This window comes from Onychomys torridus, chromosome 9 (genome assembly GCF_903995425.1).
Source record: "Onychomys torridus chromosome 9, mOncTor1.1, whole genome shotgun sequence".
In the NCBI taxonomy this organism is placed as follows: Eukaryota; Metazoa; Chordata; class Mammalia; order Rodentia; family Cricetidae; genus Onychomys; species Onychomys torridus.
The window spans coordinates 55,897,829-55,917,349 of record NC_050451.1 but is presented as its reverse complement, the minus strand read 5'-3'; the positions used below and the strand labels follow the sequence as shown (position 1 = coordinate 55,917,349).

At 45.3% G+C, this 19,521-nt stretch overlaps 1 protein-coding gene across 1 annotated transcript in view; it reads right to left on the bottom strand.

Moving 5' to 3' along the window:
• Window positions 1–19,521, bottom strand: part of Ebf2 (EBF transcription factor 2) — a 197,322-nt gene that overhangs the window by 76,989 nt on the left and 100,812 nt on the right. The window lies entirely within an intron of this gene.

Here is a 19,521-nt window from a genome sequence, read left to right as displayed (position 1 = left end):
CTACATTCTTGATATACATACTTGCAAACTTTCCTTGACTTCCCCAACACAGATGGTTTAAGAAGTTTTCTCACTGGGCAAGGGCTCCACATTCATAGGTGCACATCACCAGGTGTGAAGGAACATTTTCATCCTGCCCATGGCTCCAGAGTCTCCTCTGGGCCTAAATCAGAGGCAGAACGATTCACCTGTGGTAGATGCTATTGCAAAGGGCAGGTATTTGGGAAACATCATGGCAGCCCATGAATTCCCTCCCCCATTGTCATCTTTGTTTTGTATACTTTCCAAGTCTCCTAAGCGACATTGCTTGACTCAAGTGGTGATCAAACATCCTAGGAAACAGCCTTGAAAATGAAATGGACTCACGTCCCTGAGCTGCGTATCAGTTTGTTTGGTTTTTTAACCTCAATGGCCAAAAGTAAACCTACCATATCTTCTATTTCTCCTTCTCTGGAGTTTGGAAAGATGACTCAGTGGTTAAGGGTACTTGGTACAAAATCATGAAGACCAGAATTCAGATCCCAGGACCCACATAACACACCAGATGCCTTGCTTATTATTCCAAGCAGGGAGCCAACAGGAGGATGGCTAGGGATTGCTGGCTTCCAGCTTAGCTGAAATAATGGGAACCCCAGGTTCTGGGAGAAACCCAGCCTCGAAGGAATAGAACAAGAAAGTGACAGAAGAGACCTGACACCTTCCTCTGACCTCCATGTGTACATCGAACAGGCACTCACGCGCACACACCTGTGCATACATGTGTACATACTCTCATACACACACATATGCACACATGTGTACATACTCTCTTATACACACACCATGCATTTGTGTACATACTCTCTCTTACACACACACACACACACCCTCTCTCACACACACACACTAAATAAACAAACAAACAAACCCAACAGGGAAAACCCTTTCTGGATAACAGTATGCTCTACTGAGGTTTTCATTGGTCAGGAAGTCTACGTCTGTCCCATCTCCATTACTCCACTGTTTCCTCCACATATTCCACTTTCTCAAAATTTACTCATAAGAACTGGCACCCAGGTCCAAAAGGCCTGAACTCTCTTTACATACCCCACCAATGTCCTTGGAGATTTTACTTCCATTCAGTTTCCAAAGTCATGAATTCGGAGTTTGGGGTACAAAGGACACAGCATCTGTCCCTCACCTTTGAAGCAATTCAAACTTACCAGAGCACCTTGAAGATCTGTGTACAAGATCTCCAAGAGGCCCGATCATTTCCTGGAGAAGAAAGAAGGATGTCTATGTGTTCTCTGGAAACCACAAAGAAGACTGTATGTCCTTGAATTCAGAAACTGGCAGAGACTTCAGGTGATATGCCATCTGCTGTGTCTACGCAGCCATGCAACGACACGCAACGGCTTCCGTCATAAGTGCTATAGCTCTGAAGGTGTTCTGTAAGTGTGGTTAAGGTTAACATAAGTAGCCTGCTGAGTATAGGGTCAGAAGTAACCTCACTAAAATGGGTGGGTTTTATCTGTTACTTAAAGGCCTGAAGTGCTAACAATTGGGCTGACTGGAGAAGTTCTGCCTCGGGATTGTGGTATCGACTCCTGCCTGAGTTCATAGCCTATTAGCTTGGCTCACAGGTTTCACACTTGCCCATCTCATACTCAGCCTGTCCCCCAATAAGCCAATTTTTTAATCACATCAACACATGGAATTTCTTGTTGGTCCTGTTTCTCCAAAGACACGTGACTATAAAGGAACTATCTAGAAACCTCTACAATAGAGATCATCTCTATCACCATGGAAACATGAAGACACAAAAGAACCTGATGATACAAACAATGGGCATCTTTCTGCCCTGGTGAAAAAAACAGCTTTCCAACCAACAGAAGGGGATCAGGGAGGGGCTAAAGGAATGTCTCCGTGATCCTGCCACTGGCCTTATGACACTTGAGTCTTGGGTTTTATGTTTCAATACATTTATTGGACCTCAAGTCCCAGAAAAAGAGAGCTTGTATGATGGTGAGGTTTTAGCCCAGCTCACTCAGTATATTAAGATGCTTTGTTGGTTGGTTTGTCTTTTTACTTATTTCTCTGAGAAATCCCCCGATCTTCTAGGTGGAATACAAAAAAGCTTTATCTGGAATGAAACCTGGCCTCCATTGGTGGAGAAAACCCAAGAATGAGTTTCCACCCTGGATAAAAATGGACACACTGTTGCCTGTATCCTCTACTTCAAGAACAATGCTTGGCTCCTCTCCTCTTGCCCACACATCTGTAACAAGCCTTGAGGAAAATGCCAGAAATGGGTTTTCCCTGATTAGTAGAGAAAACAAATTATTTAGGATCTGATAAGAGTTTGTCTAGATGTAAACTAAATGTTTGCCTTCAGGGTGAAGCACCACTATGGTGGGTTTCTGGAACTTTCCTTCTGCTTCTTGGGTTGTTGGGCTCCAGGATGTCCACGCTGGGTCTGCACAGGTGCCGAAAGAGCAGATCCTCATAGAGGTCTGGTCTTTGTAACTAAAACTGTACGTGGGCTCAGCTGTGAGAGAGACCAGAAGAACACAGAAGCTCTCAAGGATTCCTATCTGACATGTCTCTCAGGGAGATGGAGGGTGGAAAGAAAGAAGAGTGTGTCCTTCTCCACCCGGAAGACTACTAGCCATAGCCAAATGCACACAGATCAGGAAGTGTTCCTAGTTCCAACAGGGACTGAGTCCAAGGCATATTAAGAGTGGTGTCCTTCTCCACCCAGAAGACTACTAGGCATAGCCAAATGCACACAGATCAGGAAGTGTTCCTGTGTTCCAATACACACTGAGTCCAAGGCTAATTAACAGTAGGCACTTGGTGAGGCTTTCTATTGAAAACTTGCACTGTTTTCAATGCAGGGCGTGTCTCTATTTTAACACTCACTTTGGACCTCTGTCTTTTCCACTAGGTATTGATTTTGTTTTTCTTTTTTCAATTGTGTGTGGGTGTGTGTGTGTGTACAAGTGCACACATGCCCTTGGAAGACAGAAGAGGGCATTAGATCCCCTGAAGCTGGAGTTACAGGTGGTTGTGAGCTGGCTGACATGGTTAGAACTGAATGCAGATCCTCTGCAAACAGCAACAAATATTCTTAACCACTGAGCCATCTCTCAGGCCCTGGGATTTCTTTCCTGCTTTTGAAATCAGGTGCACACTGATTTCATTTGTGTGAAACCATTACACACAAATGCCCCCCTCCAGCCTCCCCCATCCCCCCCCCCCCCCCCCCCCCCCCCCCCCCCCATCTCTAAGTCTTGATTCTTTGGTCCACAGTGACTTCCTCCCTGTACACATTTGTGAAGGAAACCATGAGGATCATCTGCAAACTTCCCAGCTTTGCTCTCCACACACCCTGCCCCGCCCCTTAGGCTCCTGAGCCATATTCAGGTGTGGATGAACAGAGGGAAAAGGATGTCATCCTGGAGGAAGTGGCTTATGAGAGGAGAAACAGTGAAAGTGATTGCAGAGAGCTGAGGAAGAGCAATGTGGAATGAAATCAGGGATGCTAGGGTTTAGATGTGGCCTGGGAGAAGCATTCTAGGATTTACTAGTAGAGAGTTGTAGTGTTAAGAGACCATGCAACCTTCTAGAGATAGGACCTGGAAAGGCATCCTCATGTCACTGGGCACATGTCCTTGGAAGGGATTGAGGTTGCTCTTTTGAGACCCTGGTTTGTTCTGTCCAGAAAATGGTAGGTATCACAAAAGAGCAAGCTCCAGCCCTGCCCACTCATTCCCTGGCTTCCTGTCTTGCTATGTGTTTTCTTTCTCTGTCACATGAGTTCCTGTATCATCTGCTGCAATGTGGCCCAACCAAAGGGGGCCCTTACCAGAGCCTAGCAGCTGTCAGCATCACACTCTTTAATACTCCAGAGTTCCCACTGAATAACCTCCTTTTTAATAAAGTACTCAGCCACAGACTTTTCGTTATTGCAACAGCAGGTGGTCTAAACCAGGCTGTGAGCCTCAAGGTGTCTGAGATAGAAGCGAAGTGAACAATGAAATAAAGAGACAGAATCTTACGAGATAAATTATCTTTACATTAATGCTCTTTGAAAGACGCATGGAGAAACTAGAATTACGTTAAGTCACTTTTGTCTGCTGAGGTATGGATGCACGGCCTTCTGATTTCACTCAGATGATGTCTCCCCATCTCCTCGGGGATTGTGGACTGCACTACGTGTTTGGAACTTGGCCTGCCAGTGACTCGTCTTATCTCAAGTCATGTACGATAAATAGGTCTGGGAGACGCGGGTTGGAGCTCAGAGCTTCATGTGGCTGTGTAGTCCTCAGGAAGTCACTAAAACCGCAGTAGCTCTCACGAATTTCTGCCTATGAGAACCGTGTAAGTCAATAAATGGGAAAGTGCATCTCAAACCAGAAATAAGTCACTAAGTCTCAGTGGCTTGTAAGGATTCATTAAAATCCTTTTTCTTATCTCTGGTCAGTGTCTTTCAAAGTTGAATGAATCATTTGACAGCCAAAACAAAAACAAAAAACAAAAAAACAAAACAAAAAACCCTCTGCTTCCTATGTGGGATTCTTTTATTTTAAAGATTAGAGTTTGCTTGCAAGGAGACCTTTTTGTTGTTTTGGTGCTGTTCTGGATGACACCAGGCAAGCACCCTATGGCTGAGCTATGTCCCCAGCCCAAACAAACCTCATCTGCTGCTCAATGAACATCATTTTAGTTGAATAACAGTATTGGTACAAAGAACTGAAAGAACTATGTTGGTTAACTGCACCTCTGAAGACCCCGGATCCCAAAACTCGTGAAGAAGTGGCATGTCCCGCCACCACCACCCTACCATCCCGGCTAAGGGACTACATTTGCACATACCACTAGGCATATCTAGCAACATAGGGGCTTGTACTCCTCAGTCTCACTCCACAGCTGAGTACACTGGGCTGTCTAGCATGGTGGCACGTGTCTATAATCCCAGTATGTCAGAAAAATAGACAGAAGAATCAGGAACTCAGGGCTAGCCTCAGCTGCACAGCAACTGGAGAAAAGCTTGGGCCACCTGAGACTCTGTCTCAAAAAAACAAGGAGGGCTGGAGCTAGAGCTGGAGAGTGGTGAAAATACACTCACGTGGGGTTGGGGGGTGCTCACCCACCATGTTCTTACCCACCATGCATGAAGCCCTGAATTTGATTACCAGCACCCCACAAACTGGGCATGGTGGTACAGGCCAGTAATCCCAAATAAAGACAGAAGAATCAGAAGTTCAAGGCCCATCGTTAGAGACCTATAAAGTTTGAAACCAGCCAGGGCTACATGAGAGTTGGTCAAAAAATAGAAAAGAGGAAAGAAGAGGAGGAAAGTGTCCAGTGGCTTGCCCAGTAAGCTTCGGAAGAAGCACATCTGAGTTAGCACGACCTCATAAAAGCAAAAAGAGATTTGAAGAGAGTTGAAAGCAAAGGAAATTTCAAACTAAATTTTTATTGAAATTCTCCCCATTGTGAGCCGACATTTTCAATTTTCGTTTCCTTGACTAGGCCCATTTTGCCATAGAAACTTGGATGTTTTCGTTGAGCAGCGGCCAGCGGAGTGGAGGGGCATACCATAAATTTGGAAAAGTAAACAAATGCTTCAGAACTTCCACTTGAAAACCACAGCTAAAAATGAAATCAAACCTGACCCACCCCTTTTCGCTTAAATTGTGGGAACAGACTCAGTCAGCCTCGATTTTTAAGCCAATAGTCAATTTCACATCAGCACCTCAGAGGTCAGCATGTAGCCTGGTGGAGAGAGCTTTGGAAGCTTTGACTCATAGCGCAAGGTTTGGACAACTTGAACCGGGAAGTATCATCCCCTCTGGCCCCTTGTTCCTTAATAAACATGTATGCTTAAAAAAATGAAAAGGGAAGAAAAGTTGGCTTATGGACATAAAGAGAATAATTCACTCCAAATGGTTTCTTTGATGAATGTGAACAAAAGAATAAAATTTGTCACCCATGTAATATGACCATCAATATTTTGTCCGCTACATTCTTTCCAATTTAAAAACAGTTCAATATCCCTTTTACCTTCAAGTAGCAGCACTTAATAAACAGTGATGGATGGCTTTTATTTTTGTTTGCATTTCAGCCTACCCTGCTTCTGTTACAAGGGGACCATTTTGCTTGGGGGAAATGTAGATCTCCTGTCTTTCTTGGAATGGCGTGTATCCCTCAAGGAAAGACGGCCATATTTAATTCATAACCCCCATCGGCTACACAAACATACAACTTCCCATCAATTAGGCAACACAGAGATGCTGTTGAAAATCAATGAGCTTATTATTAAATATATTTTTTTCATGTAGCAATAATAGTTATTGTGCTGTGGTTATTACTGCCATGCCAGCGGTTGGGACGGCTCCCAGAGTGTTTGATTGGCTTTGATCTGGCTGGGAAGGCATTCTTCAAAAGGCAGGATAGGACTGTGGCTGCCCGGGACTGCCTGCTGCCATATTTCAAAGCCATCAAGAGAAAGGAGATGTTTGCTAAGTGGAACCGCCCCCAGATTGGAGGCAGATGAGGGGTTCTAATCCCAGCTCTGCCTATAGCTATCTGCGTGTTATTGGATAAGTTTCTTCTTCATCCTAGACCTTAGTTTCCCCATATATTAAAAGAAAGAAAGAAAAAGGAAGGAAGGAAGGAGGGAAGGAAGGAAGAATTATCCTACATGATCACTAAAGACCCTTCCCCAATTTTAAGGTTCTGTGATCATTTTTGCTGCACTAGCAAAGGAAACAGGTAGAACCAAATGCAATTCAGCCGCTCTTAATTATCATCCCTTCCTAAGACTCCATTTTTTAAAAGTGGGGGAGGGGAACAGAGCTGGAGCACGGGACAAAATCTAGAGTAGACATTAAACGCATCCCAAAACCAAATGTGCCCATATTTGTGTTTCCATCCTCCTCCTTGTGTGTTTATTAAAAAGAATTTTACTCTTTTGACATATGCCACTACTGCTGGAGTCTCCTGCCTATAAACAGAGATGTTAAAATCGTGCCAGCACATGCAAAGGTTAAAAACAACATCGCAATGGTTTTGGCAACTACCTCATGTGCTGTCTGGCCACAGCTGATCTGAACTGAGTCCCCCGTAATTACAGGAGAAGGTGGAACAGGTTTGCTGCTAATTGGAAAATTCTGCAAATGGCGGCACTGAAGTAAATTGACAGTCGTTAGAATATTAGCAGAATGAGGGTACTGATTAGTGAGAGCTCAGATGCGGGCTTTTTTTTTTTTTTTTTTTACTGCCGGAATCTACTGGCAAATTGATAATAAAAGCTGAACTTAATAATAACAGCTGTTATTTGACCCGGTAATATTTTTTTTAATCTGTTGCTGTTCCCAGACCAATAGCACATAAAGAAGGCCTGTATCCACTGTTGCAAGATTATTTTGAATCCCAGAAGATAGATTCTGAGTCAGGGAAGGCAGACCGTGCTTAACGGGCGGTCATCCACAGTCCCGCCAGGATGGAAAGCCCCCCCCACTTAAAAACCCCGAGATCTATTCCATCCTCCATCTTCCAACAGGTCCTGCTCTGCACGGTGGAGGGCCACCACATCCTCTTCAGAACTAGGTCTGGATCCTATTTTCAGTTTGGGCTAAAGCTGTGACTGGCAAAAATGTCAATGTTAACTTATTTCTCATTTTAAATTGACAGGGAGGAACGTAGGATGTCGTTAGAATTGTGTCTTTTATCAGCACGGAGCTGTTCATACTCACTGCTTTCCATCACCGTGGCAGAAAAAATGCAGATGGGAAGGGACCGGGAGGGGACATATTAATTAGAAGCATGCCGTGTATCTATAGAGAAGGGGCTCTGACATCCCCATGCAGTCTGCCACGTTCTGAGGGAATCCCTGAATGCACCCAGTGGGCTTCCATCCCAGAACCCTCCTATCTGCTACAGAGGGAGTCTACGTTGGGACAATCTTTCTGGCTCTGAGACAAGATGGATGAAAGAAGTCCGGAGAGTGAGCACAGCCACTGACCCAGGGATTCTATCTCCAGGATTTGTCTAGAAAGAGCCTTTCTGACACCCAAAGCCTTCCCTGGGAAGAATGTTCTTTGCAGTATTGCCTGCAGTGGACAAAATAGTAGAAACTGTGTTTGTCCCAAAGTAGTTAATCACTCAGTGACGGTCCTAAGAAGATATCCAAGAGCACTGAAAAGCAGGTATTCCAAGACACAAACAGATTACAAAAGAGTAAATGTAGGATAATGGCTTTTTTTTCTTTTAAGCGAGAAGGACAGAAAGAGTCATTAAAGTCTTACAGCTCTTTCTGAGCAGTGGTTTTTACTGGGCTGTTTCTATCTCATTATAAACTATTTGTTCACATTTCCTAACTTGCGTGAAATAAGTATGTATAGTTTCCAACCAGAAAGTATATGTAAATTACTTTTAGAAACAAAGTCTATACAGTGTTTCTGTTGCTTTAAGTGAAATATTTAATCGGTGGTAATGTGAACAACAGTCTTCTGGAGGCTTCCACTTAAAGTCATGCTGCCCGTGTAGACTGGGTGAGAAAACCCGCTAGCTAAATGCGATCCTAACACACTAGGCGAAAACCAGCCTGCAAATTAGGGTTCCTTCACACACACACACACACACACACACACACATACACACACACCACCCACTTACACACACAAAACCATCCCCCCCACATACACACCACCCACTTATACTCCCCACCCCCCACCTCCACACACACCAACCTTCTTTTAGATATCTGTTCTTTGAAAACACTCCCCGCCCCTTTTGTGAGACTTTCCTTTTGTGGCTTTGGACTTCATACTCTGATTATTTTGCCATTTTCTTTTGCCTTGATTATGATAACACAGAACCTCATTTATTCTGATTCAGCCCAAGAGGAAGTCACTGTAGCTTTTCAATTTTGCCATCTATCAGCAGGGTCTGGAACCACAGCCCACAGCCTGGCAAAATACACTCCCTCCATCCACACAGTTCAACAAGTCAAGTTCCCTGCTCCCTCCACACAGTCACGCTGCACAGGGCCCTGTTTACGGAGCTCTGCACATTCAACAGAAGCAACAAAATGTTAGTGGCCAGCGCTTGCATGATACCCCTGTACTGTGCATGAATGTCTGCCAAGTTGATCTAAGCTGCAACATTTCAGGCCTGGCCTAGAGTACACATGCATTGTTGGAGCAATTACAGATGCCTTGCATGTCCCATCAGGTCTGCCAGACATACATACATACATACATACATACATACATACATATGTGTGTGTGTGTGTGTGTGTGTGTGTGTGTGTGTGTGTAATCTTATTAATATCCTATGGCGCTATTGCCAGAAACATAAAATTCCATAGTTAAGTCCCTGAAGCACTATCACTGCCAGAAATTGCCCGGCCCGGTTTCACTCTGGGGCTGTAAAGCACCACACTTGCTGCTTAGCAGGACAAAGCCCACCCCACTGGCCTCCTCCGCAGGACCAAGTGACTTTCGAGCTGTTTCTTGCCAGGAGTGTGGGTGGGCAGCCGGCAGGATCCCCGCGCAACAACTAGATGCAATTGACTGGAACCCAGAATTTTTTTTAAATGGCTGTTTTGGCCGGTGGTATCCAGCAGCCCCCTCCCCATCCTTCATTCCTCCTAACAGTTATACATCAGGAAAACAAAGCAAGGAGGGGAGGGAGGAGGGGTGTTGCCGCAGCCAGTTTGTGCCAAATACAGTTAAGGGTGGAGAGGGAGGTGGGATTGGAAAGGGGGGAAAAATCAAGTCACTTTCAATCAAGTGTCACACCTTTAAATAGTGGTTAAATCTCTGCGTTATGCAGCTCATCCTTTTACAACACGGGGTTCCCTTAGAGAATTCCCTGTTTACACTGGGAATTCCTCCAGGGCCGCATCAATAAAGCTGAACAGATGTCAGGGTGGCATGCCAGCGGCGATGGCTGTTGTCAGGGGTACTGGGGAGGCAGCCACAGAACAATGAAAGCCGGCGTCTGCTACACAAAGCCCTCGCGCGTGGGTCAGGCTCTGCCAGTGTGTAGAGATTCCACCCTAGCCTTTGTCTGGGCACATTGCCTTTCTTGTTTCTCGATGACAAGGGTTGACACATGTCACCCGGCCCTATCAGGAGTGTTATTTGTTTGCCACTTGCATATGTGCCAGTGTTTGTGACCTCCCTGCTTCCCCACTGAATGCACCGAGCAGAGCCGCCGAGAGCCTCCAGCCCAGCCCCAATCTACAATTTCATTATGCACTTTGAGTGGAAAGTGGGATGTAGATGTCCTTCTTTTTAATTAAAAACATGATTGATGAGACTTAACTGACAGTCGGAAATGCAATTTAAATATTCCTTAAAGAGGCACTAACCCTGTTTGTGTGGTGAACACTTTGCTTTCCCTCCCAAAGTTGCAACCAGCAGGGAGAAGGGAAATTAAAATAAAAGCCAGTTCGAGTCCTGTGCGCAGGCTGCAGAAGGCTGGTCATGTTAGACCGCCACTGCGGCCCTGTAACCAGAAACTTCTCCACCTCAGGAGCGGTGTGAGGCCGAACACATAGTGGGAACGCCCGCCCGATGCTGAGGGGATGAAAGGCGGCTGAGGAGAGCCGGAGAAGACGCTGTGGAAGTGTGTGCAAGCCAAGCCGCTAATTCAGCACATTTTAAAAAACGGCAATCTTCTTCTACAAGACCTCAGACCCAAGCTCCCCATCCCCCTGCCCCCAGATCTGCAAAAGTGCCTTCCTGCTCTCTCAGGGTCCTGTGGCTGGGGTTTTTGCTTTTTTTTTTTTTTCTTTTGGTCTTGGGTGCTTCCAACTGTCATTTTCAAATAAACTTTATAAGGAAAGTCCTTAGCACTTGGACAGGATACAGCCTGAACTTATAAGGCAGAAAGGGAACATTTGCCACTTTTTTTCTGAAAGGCCTTCTCAGATTCAGTCCCTTAGTGACTGCTAAGTTATTAGAGAAAATTCTTCAAACCACAGAAACCGGAAACCTAAAAGTCCAGATGAACCCCAAATCACATAGTTGGGGCCTGGAGCAAGTAATCTGGAGACAGGGCCTTCCCACATCTAGAAATAAGGAATGAAGCTGGGTGTTGGACGTCACCAAAATCCACAACCATTACAGTTTAAGCTTTATCTTTAACTAGCTCTTTCGCTTTACTCAATGACTTGCGTGGAGTATGTTTCGTTGCTGTCTGTTGGGGGAATGTTTCATTCTGTTTACAGTGGAAATGGTTATTTTCTGGGAAATGTCAGCTTAGAATTTTAAGAGCTTGCCGAATGTATATATGAGGATAGCCTGATCTATCTCGCTCGGAGGCTTTTGTACACTCTACGATGCTTCCTATGTGTTTTGTACCTTAAGGTTTTATTCCAGTGTTTCAAAAGCCCCTAACAAGCAGCCGATGCTACATAGCACCCGTCCCTGCCCACTTTGTGCCTAATTAAAGGCTGGTAACATGAAAAAGGGTTTACTGAAATTTTCACATTAAAGAAAAGAGGCTACAATTTGGGGGGGGGGGGCTAACTATTTAACTAGCAAAGGTTAATTAGAATTGTAGCAATAAAACGTCAGATAACAGGTTCTGGTCAATTGATTAATGAGATGTCAGAAGGTGTAAGAACTCACCTTTGGGAGAAATGTATTAAAAATGAAATCTTTTTCAGAGCTTTAAAATCTTTCCTTTTATTTGGGTATGCACACAGGCAAGGGCTATATATGTCTCTCTGTCAATAACGACGAATCCAAAGCTAATGTCCCCAAGTCAGCCACTAGCAGCCCCAAAATATTATCTAAGGCTTCTGACCTCTGGAAATCTCCATTCACATCCACAAAAGTGAACCAAGTCTCTACAGGAGGCCAAGCCTTTAGGAGCTCCCTTTAGCTGTGCCTCCTCCCAGGCCCACTGCTTCACATACTCAGATTAATTCAAAGAATAACTCACTGCAAAAATCTGGAATTCAAGCAATTGAAATGGGACCTGTTAAAAAAAATCCCATTCTGGAAGCGTAAGTGTCGAATCATCCATCCTGTATGAATTTCACGATGGACTCAGGTGCCGGGTTGAGGGAAAGTACTGGAGACATTTTTCCTTCCTCGTTTGCCTCCAATGGTGAACAGTCAGACTTTCCTATGGGTGGCATCGATGCTCTTTGTCACAATAAACCACAGTATACTGTGTTTATATATGTCCTTCAGGCATGTCACAACAGTTTGGCATTCTGAGTGCCTCTACCACTGTGTACATTAAATACTCACGTAGTTACATTAAACAGTAGGGAGTTCACACTTCATAAGTACTCCATGTTTTAAAACAGATGTGGGCTGTCTGTTGTCAGACGCCAGCGGAAGAGCTTAGAAAGATCACGGTGAGAATGCAATCTCCAAGCGACCGAGGGATCCCCCAATTTCCCGCTCCACGTCCCTTGCACCCCAGTGCTAGAGGACGGGTAAGAACGTGAAGGAAAGCGAGAGGAACAGAGCTGAGGTGGGCAAACTTTTATGTCTTACGGTGCAGAGGTCTGAGAAAAGGAATTCAGAATTCGGAATAGTTTGTGGCAAGGAATATTTTGAGCGGGGTGGGCTCGCTGGGGTATCGTGGGATTTACTGACAGGAGAATTTCTGACAGTTGATGGACAGATGAATTCCGTCATGGAAGCGTTAGTCGAAAACGGCAAGGCCAGATGGAAACTCACAGCTTGTCTTTAATATTAATTTTCCTTTTTTTTTTCAAGAGATCAGAATTCCCTAATTCCCTAAAATGTTTCAATGCATCTTGAGGTATTATTTCCCACTGCTTGTCCCCTCCCACTCTTGGTGAGACTGTTCCTTTGTGCTTGTATTAGATTTTTTTTTTCTCCTTTACTTTGAAAAAATAAAAGAAGTGTTTTCTCTTTTCCTTCCCTATTTTTTCCCTCTACTTACACAGTTGTAAAAATCCATCTTTCATTGACAGCAAATATAGATGATAAGTACCCAATCTCACAAGTACTAAATTTGAGTATGAGAAATAATACATCTTGAACAACTGGTGACTTTGAGCTGTGGTGGGTCACTGGTGGGGACAATGATAAAATCTGATTTGTGGCTGAGTGGAAGACATAATGCCTGTGCTTGCAAAGGTTGGGAGGGACCATCATCCCAAGCATAAGACAAAGTCATCCACTCCGTTCTGTTAGGTATCAGGGAGGACAGGCAGCAGGCAAAGACCTGAAAACCAACGGTCTAGCCTTGGCTCTTCCTTGTTAGCCCACAGGGCAGTAGACATATCCCTGTAGGTTTCTGAGCCTCCATTTCCTTACCTGTAAAACATGTTGGTGTTGGGAGGACAGAGGGTCCTCAAAGGATTTCCACATCTCCCTCTCTCATGCCATGGGAGCGTTCCATGGTGGTCAGCTGTCTACAGGATGCTGAGGACTGTCCCTCTTCAGCCCCTCACTGCTGAGTCTCTCAGAAACCCCACCCCCACCACCCCACCCCACCCCTGCAAGGACTCCCAGGAAGGGAGTCTTCACCTTCCACCTGCTTTTCCTCGCTACTTCACAAAAACACAACTACCATTCACTTTTCTGCAGGGTGACCTCAAAAAGTCCAAAACTTAAAAAAAAAAAAAAAAAAAACTCAAATTCCTCCACGTTTTTGCTCTCCTTTTTGTTTTCCTAATGGCCTTCTTTGATGTCACTGGGGTTTGTTCAGGTCAAGAGCATTACACTGGGATATCTGTGTATTACCTATTTTCTTGGTATGGTTCAAGTTTAATGAGAAAATACTAACACGTGCCAGCTTAGCTCAGACTTTCCTGACATATCCTTTAGTTCACATGTGTCTGAGTGGTAGAGTGAACCTGCCTTGGGACACACTCTCATAGTGAATGGTCTGGATCCATTCTCCTGAGCCAGTCTAGATCATTCAGAAAGACCTTTTATTCACCATGTAACAAAAACACTCAGCAAGCAAAGGAGTCTAAAGGAACACAATGGGTCGTGTTGTTGGCAAGAAGAAGTAAGACCTTCAGCTTCAAGCAGGCAGCCCACTTCCATGTGGTTCAGGGACGTTCTATAGCAGCCTAGAAACCTCAGAGCTGAGAGTCCTCCTCATGCTGGGAAATGCCCCATTACAGTGGGCCCAAGGACTGGCCACTTGACTCTTTGTGCGTCTTTATCTGTGGAGCAGGGAGAGGGAGCTTGTGGGCCTTTGAGATAGAGCTCATACCTCTAACTTTAGACAGTCCATGTTCCAGAAGGCAGAAACAAGGGCCAGGGAGCCATATTCACCGCCACACAGACCTGACTCAGCAGGAGGAAGATTTGCAACACTATCCCACTACCAAAGTCAAAGCCACCTGTCTTGGTGGGCAAGACCCTCATTGTAATAGTGAATCATCTTCCAGGCCTCCAGAAAGAACTTCTGTGGGGCTAAACAGATCAGACTGAATGATGATGAAACTATTACCTACTTAGAAATAGATCATATGTGATGAGTACACGAGAAGCATGCTACATGTGATAAGTACATAATAAATATAGTGTATATTGATATATTTATAATTGCATGTGTTTACACATAAGCATATGCACCTGTGTGTGTGCGCTCATTCATATTAATACATGCATGTGATGACAATTAGAAGATTCAAAAAGCTTGCCAGTAGAGTTTCTCACAAAAGTGCTCAGAAGTGTCACCATGGAAAATCAGAATGATAAAACCAGGTGCAGTGGCACACTTTTATAATGCCAGCAGCACTTGGGATATGGCAGAGGAAGGAGGATCTGGAATTCAAAACCAGCCTCAGCTACGTAAGTTAAAGATGAGTCTGAGCGAAATGAAACCCTGCCTCAAACCATAGAGGGGGGAAACGGCCAGAGAGATGGCTCAGCGGACAGAAACACTTGCTGTGCAAGCCTGATGACCTGGGTTTGGTCCTTGGAACCCACAGCGAAAGAGAAAACAGACTCCAGAATCTCCTACCTCTCCACATGCGTTGTGGAGCACAAATACCTGTGCTCACACCAATACGTCATACACACGCAATAATAGCAAAAAATAGAAATGTTAAGTGAAAAAAAAAAACATAGTAGAACTGAACAAGAGGTCAGAGGAAGAATACCTGGGGACCCCTTGGCTCCCTGAAGCTGGCAGCAGAGCCAGGATGAGCAGGGACTTACAGTTGACTATTTTACAAAAAAAAAAAAAAGGTTTCAAATCCCCCCTGTTTAGACTCACAATGACCTTCTGCACTGCACATTTTGCTGACGTCGGAACCAAAGGCAGCAAGGTAAGGGATGGGCCTTTGGGGAGGCTCCAACCCAGTGCTGCTCCCTGTCCAGCAAAGCACTGTTTTTCCAAGGGTCTGAGAACATTCACTTACTTCCCTATAGGTCAGACCATTTTCCCCATCCTCCCAATGATGGGCAGTATGGCCACAGTAGAGACTCAATACCAAAGGCCACAAAGAATCTCTGCCACCATTTCCTTCCATCTTCAATAGTATGACAAAGGAAACCCCAGCTGGGAGAGGCCCTTTTAGTACCCCATCTAAAATGAATGGCTTGATTTCTGCCCGAGTTCTCAAAGACCTTAAAATAGGCAGCCCTCCCATTTCCCTGGGCAAGTCATGATTTAAACCAGGTGATCGCAAGAATGATTTCATTCATTGCATTTTCCATGTGCCTCGTGAGGGAAGGCATGTGGAATATGTATATAGCGAGAGAGACCCCCCAACCCACTGCGTCTCCACTCTTCCCGCCCCACGGTGGACCAGTAAATGTTTGTTAGCTATTTACAGGGCTGACAGCGTGGATTATTTCCCCCTTGTGCCAAACAACTTCATCCTAGAGGAAATATTTCACTCTGGCAAGATTTAATAACAATTATAAGGATACTTTATATCGATATGTATGGCACCGTTTGCCTAGGACATACTATTTTCATGAGTAAGTTGATAGGGTGTGATGCCAAACCTCATGGGTGTGAAGAGTAGAAGCAGCAAATGGCAGGAGCGGATGACATTCTTCTATGGTCCCAGGGACTTCTACTTCTCTGCAGGCCCATGCTACTGAGCAGGATGACCAGTGATATCCCCCAAAGCATAGATAGCCCCTACGTTACATTTACCCTTCTCATCTGACTCATTCTGTTCTCTGAACAGAGTAGAGCAATCAAGGAAGTCTCCTGGGAGGGTAAAGTGTAATGGAGGCCATGCTTCCGCCACCACTGGACCCTGCTCTATGTTCTAATACCGGGAAGAACACTGAAGGTGCCCATGATGACCAGGAGGATCCAGCAGCAGCCCTGGCTCATGGACACATCAGAGTGTATAATCCATATCTGTCGCCATCTGTTCATTCCGCTTCCTTTGGGCTTTATAGGAGCCTCCACTCCAAGCAAAACCTTGTTGGTAACACTTGCAACGTTGGTTAAAATGAAGTGTAGATGTCCATAGCAACTCTACCATTCCAAAGAAGGCCAGGTCCACTGGTTTGTGCAACACACATTTCCTGGGGTACCTATTACCACTGTGCTAGAGACTGGGGAGAGAGGGGGCACCATCCCACCCTCACGGGACTCATGGGACAGCAGAGGACATACATACTGAAGTGAGAACTCCGTGCTTTTCCTGCCCACAGGAAACACGTGAGAAACAGCAAACCCCACGAGGGGTCACTTGAGGGGACTTAGAGCATGCCTTCTAGTCTGAACACAGACATTTATGAGCCCCTCCGGCAGCCTACACTCTAAAGAGGCCAGCCTGCATCCTACTCCTTCTGGTTGGGTTTGGTGTTCGCTAAAAGAATGAGACCAGTTAGACAATACACTTTGAGTGCGCGATGTAATTGCCTTCAGTACAAAACGCTTGGCCCACCGTCAGCCCTCCATCTGCAGAGTAAATGAAGCCTAGAAGAGAAATGTTTCCTAAAAGAACTGGACAGGAGCCCCAATGTGTTGTTAAACACTACCTTGTGTGATTGTGATGTGTGTGTGTGTGTGCATGTATACACACACACACACACACACACACACACGCGCGCGCGCACAACCTCAGAAGTCATTCTTCAGAACTGTCTACCATGTTTTTTGAGAAAGGGTCTCTCACTGGCCTGGAACTCACTAAGTAGACTAGGCTGAACTGTGAGCCCCAGAGATCTGTCTGTGTCCGTCTCCCTGGCTCTAGGGTTACAAGCGTGCACCAGCATGGCTAATTTTTAACATGGGTTGTGGAGATTGAACTCTGGTCCTGACGCATGCGCAGCAAGCACTTCACCACTGAGCCACCTCCCCAGGTCCTGGGTGTTTTTCAAAGATAATTTACATTTATCTCTACAACGGGCCTTTTCGACACATTCGCAACTGGTAACTAAAAGCATTTCTGGTTTGTAATGTTGACCACTAAGATGTTTTGTGCATGGTCCATGGTGACCATCAGGTGTGGGGAGAGTGGGGGTGCATTCACTTCTCAGCTGTCACTCTGGGCCCTAGCTGGGGTACAACAGATTTGAGGGAATGGGGCACTGCATACAGCCTATCTTTCTGTTTGTTCAAGTGCACATACTTTAGTCCTGGACAATGTGAAGGATTCTCCCAGACATTTACTGTCCTAGTGTCTGACATGTAAAATACGTTTATAATATCTATTTATTATGTAATACATAACATGGATTATATAGAATATATATTAGAAGGTATACATGTTCCTGGGGTTAAGAAATTCATCACCACGTTAATGACTTATGGTGTCTTAGTCCCCAGTGTCTTCTCTCATACATGTTCAAATGCTCTGCACCCTTATCCAGAATGAGCCCTCCTCTTTTAGGACTTAGTTTTATTACCCAGAAGTCCCTAGGTCCTTAAATGGCCTGAATCCCAGCCCCACTAGCTTGGTTCAGTATTGAGAGAAACTGCAAACGGTCCCTTCAAAGCCTTGAGGTCATGCATCCTCATACAGCTAAGCTCTTTCTCATTCCCTTCACTGGGAGAGCATTCCTCCAGCGCTTGGGGGTTTGGGGCAGCCTTTTACAGTCATTAGCAAATGGACGCAAGGTCCCCATGGGGCCTGTCCCCCTTTTAGAGTGGCTCCATGGGGATTCACTGCCACCTAAGGTCACTGGAGTGGACAGAGTCCTCACCCAGCCCCCTCCTCAGGCCACTTCCAAGTTACATATATGGCAAAGTAGCTCTAGAGATAGAGGGGAGAGGCTTCTGTGCTTCCCAAAGCCTAAATTGGAGACCGTACACATATCTCCTGCCCTGGTCATTTAGTGAGCAGTTCCAGGAGGCTGGGGTACAAAGTGGGGGTGGAAGTTGGATGCTCGCTTCACTGTCTGCCCAAAACCTCTCCACCTCGTGCCTACTTCCTCTGTGGCGTCACAAAGCATGGCTACTTTCCACTCCCTTCTGTGCCCTAAAAGAATGGAACCTTCACTTCCAAGATCCATTATTTCATACTCTTCCACTTCAGGCATGCCAAGCATGCTACCAGTGTGCCTCATACTGGACACTCTGGAAAGGTATAGGAAGGCAGGAACCAGGGCCCAGCTCTCAATGGAGCTGTAAACTACTGCCCAGACAAGAGACAGATAATCAAACAGGAGAGGAAAACTCAAAGCATGAAGTTAATAGGCAACACGATGCCCCAGCACTCATCAAGTGGTCATTCACACCTCCAGACTCAAGTGCACCCCTCTGTAGACTCTGTAGACTCTCCGGTGTAATGTAGCTGATTTACTGTTTGGCACCTCCATCTTCTTTCCCCTGAGAAGGCTACAGGAGGTCTGCAAGCCGAGGTCAAAGTGTACAGTTTGGGTCCCCTGTTGTGCACTACAGGATTTCCCACATGGTCAGCTTTGCACAGACCACATGGCCGTTCACTTGTTCACTGCAGCAGTCCATCCCTCTGAGCAGCCATGGTTTTATGACCCAGCAGGAGAAGACATAGGCTCCCAAGCCTGCACTCAGAAAATCAATTGACCCCTTAGGGTTTCCAGATTCTCAAAAAGAAAACAATATGTCAGGCATGGTAACACATACTTTTAATCCCAGTACACTCAGGAAGCAGAGACAAGTGGATTTTTGCAAATTTGAAGCTAGCCTTGGTCTACATGGTAGGTTATAGGCCAGCCAGATCTATATAATAAAACCCTGTCTTGAGCAAAAAAGAAAGAGATGAATCAGAAGGGCAATGGATTTACTATTCTTTACTCGGTTGACAAATCACAGTTGCTATGTGCTCCCCACCCCAGACTCTCTTGTCTAAGTTTCTCTAGGCCTTATGGCCTAGGCCATGGCCCCCCTCAGCTAGTTTTGGGGTCTACATGATTCTAGTGGCTCACCTTTGACATAGGCTCAGTTTGTTGCTATTCCTTTCTGTGACCCCAAAGCTGTATCTATCTGGTTTCACACAAGTTTCTATTAAATGACAGACTCCCCATCCCATAGTTAGCACAAATCAGAGAGTTTGCAACATTTTTTCCCCTCTGAAACTCTGTGGGTCTCTGAGTTCAGGAGCAGCTGGACTCAGTAACC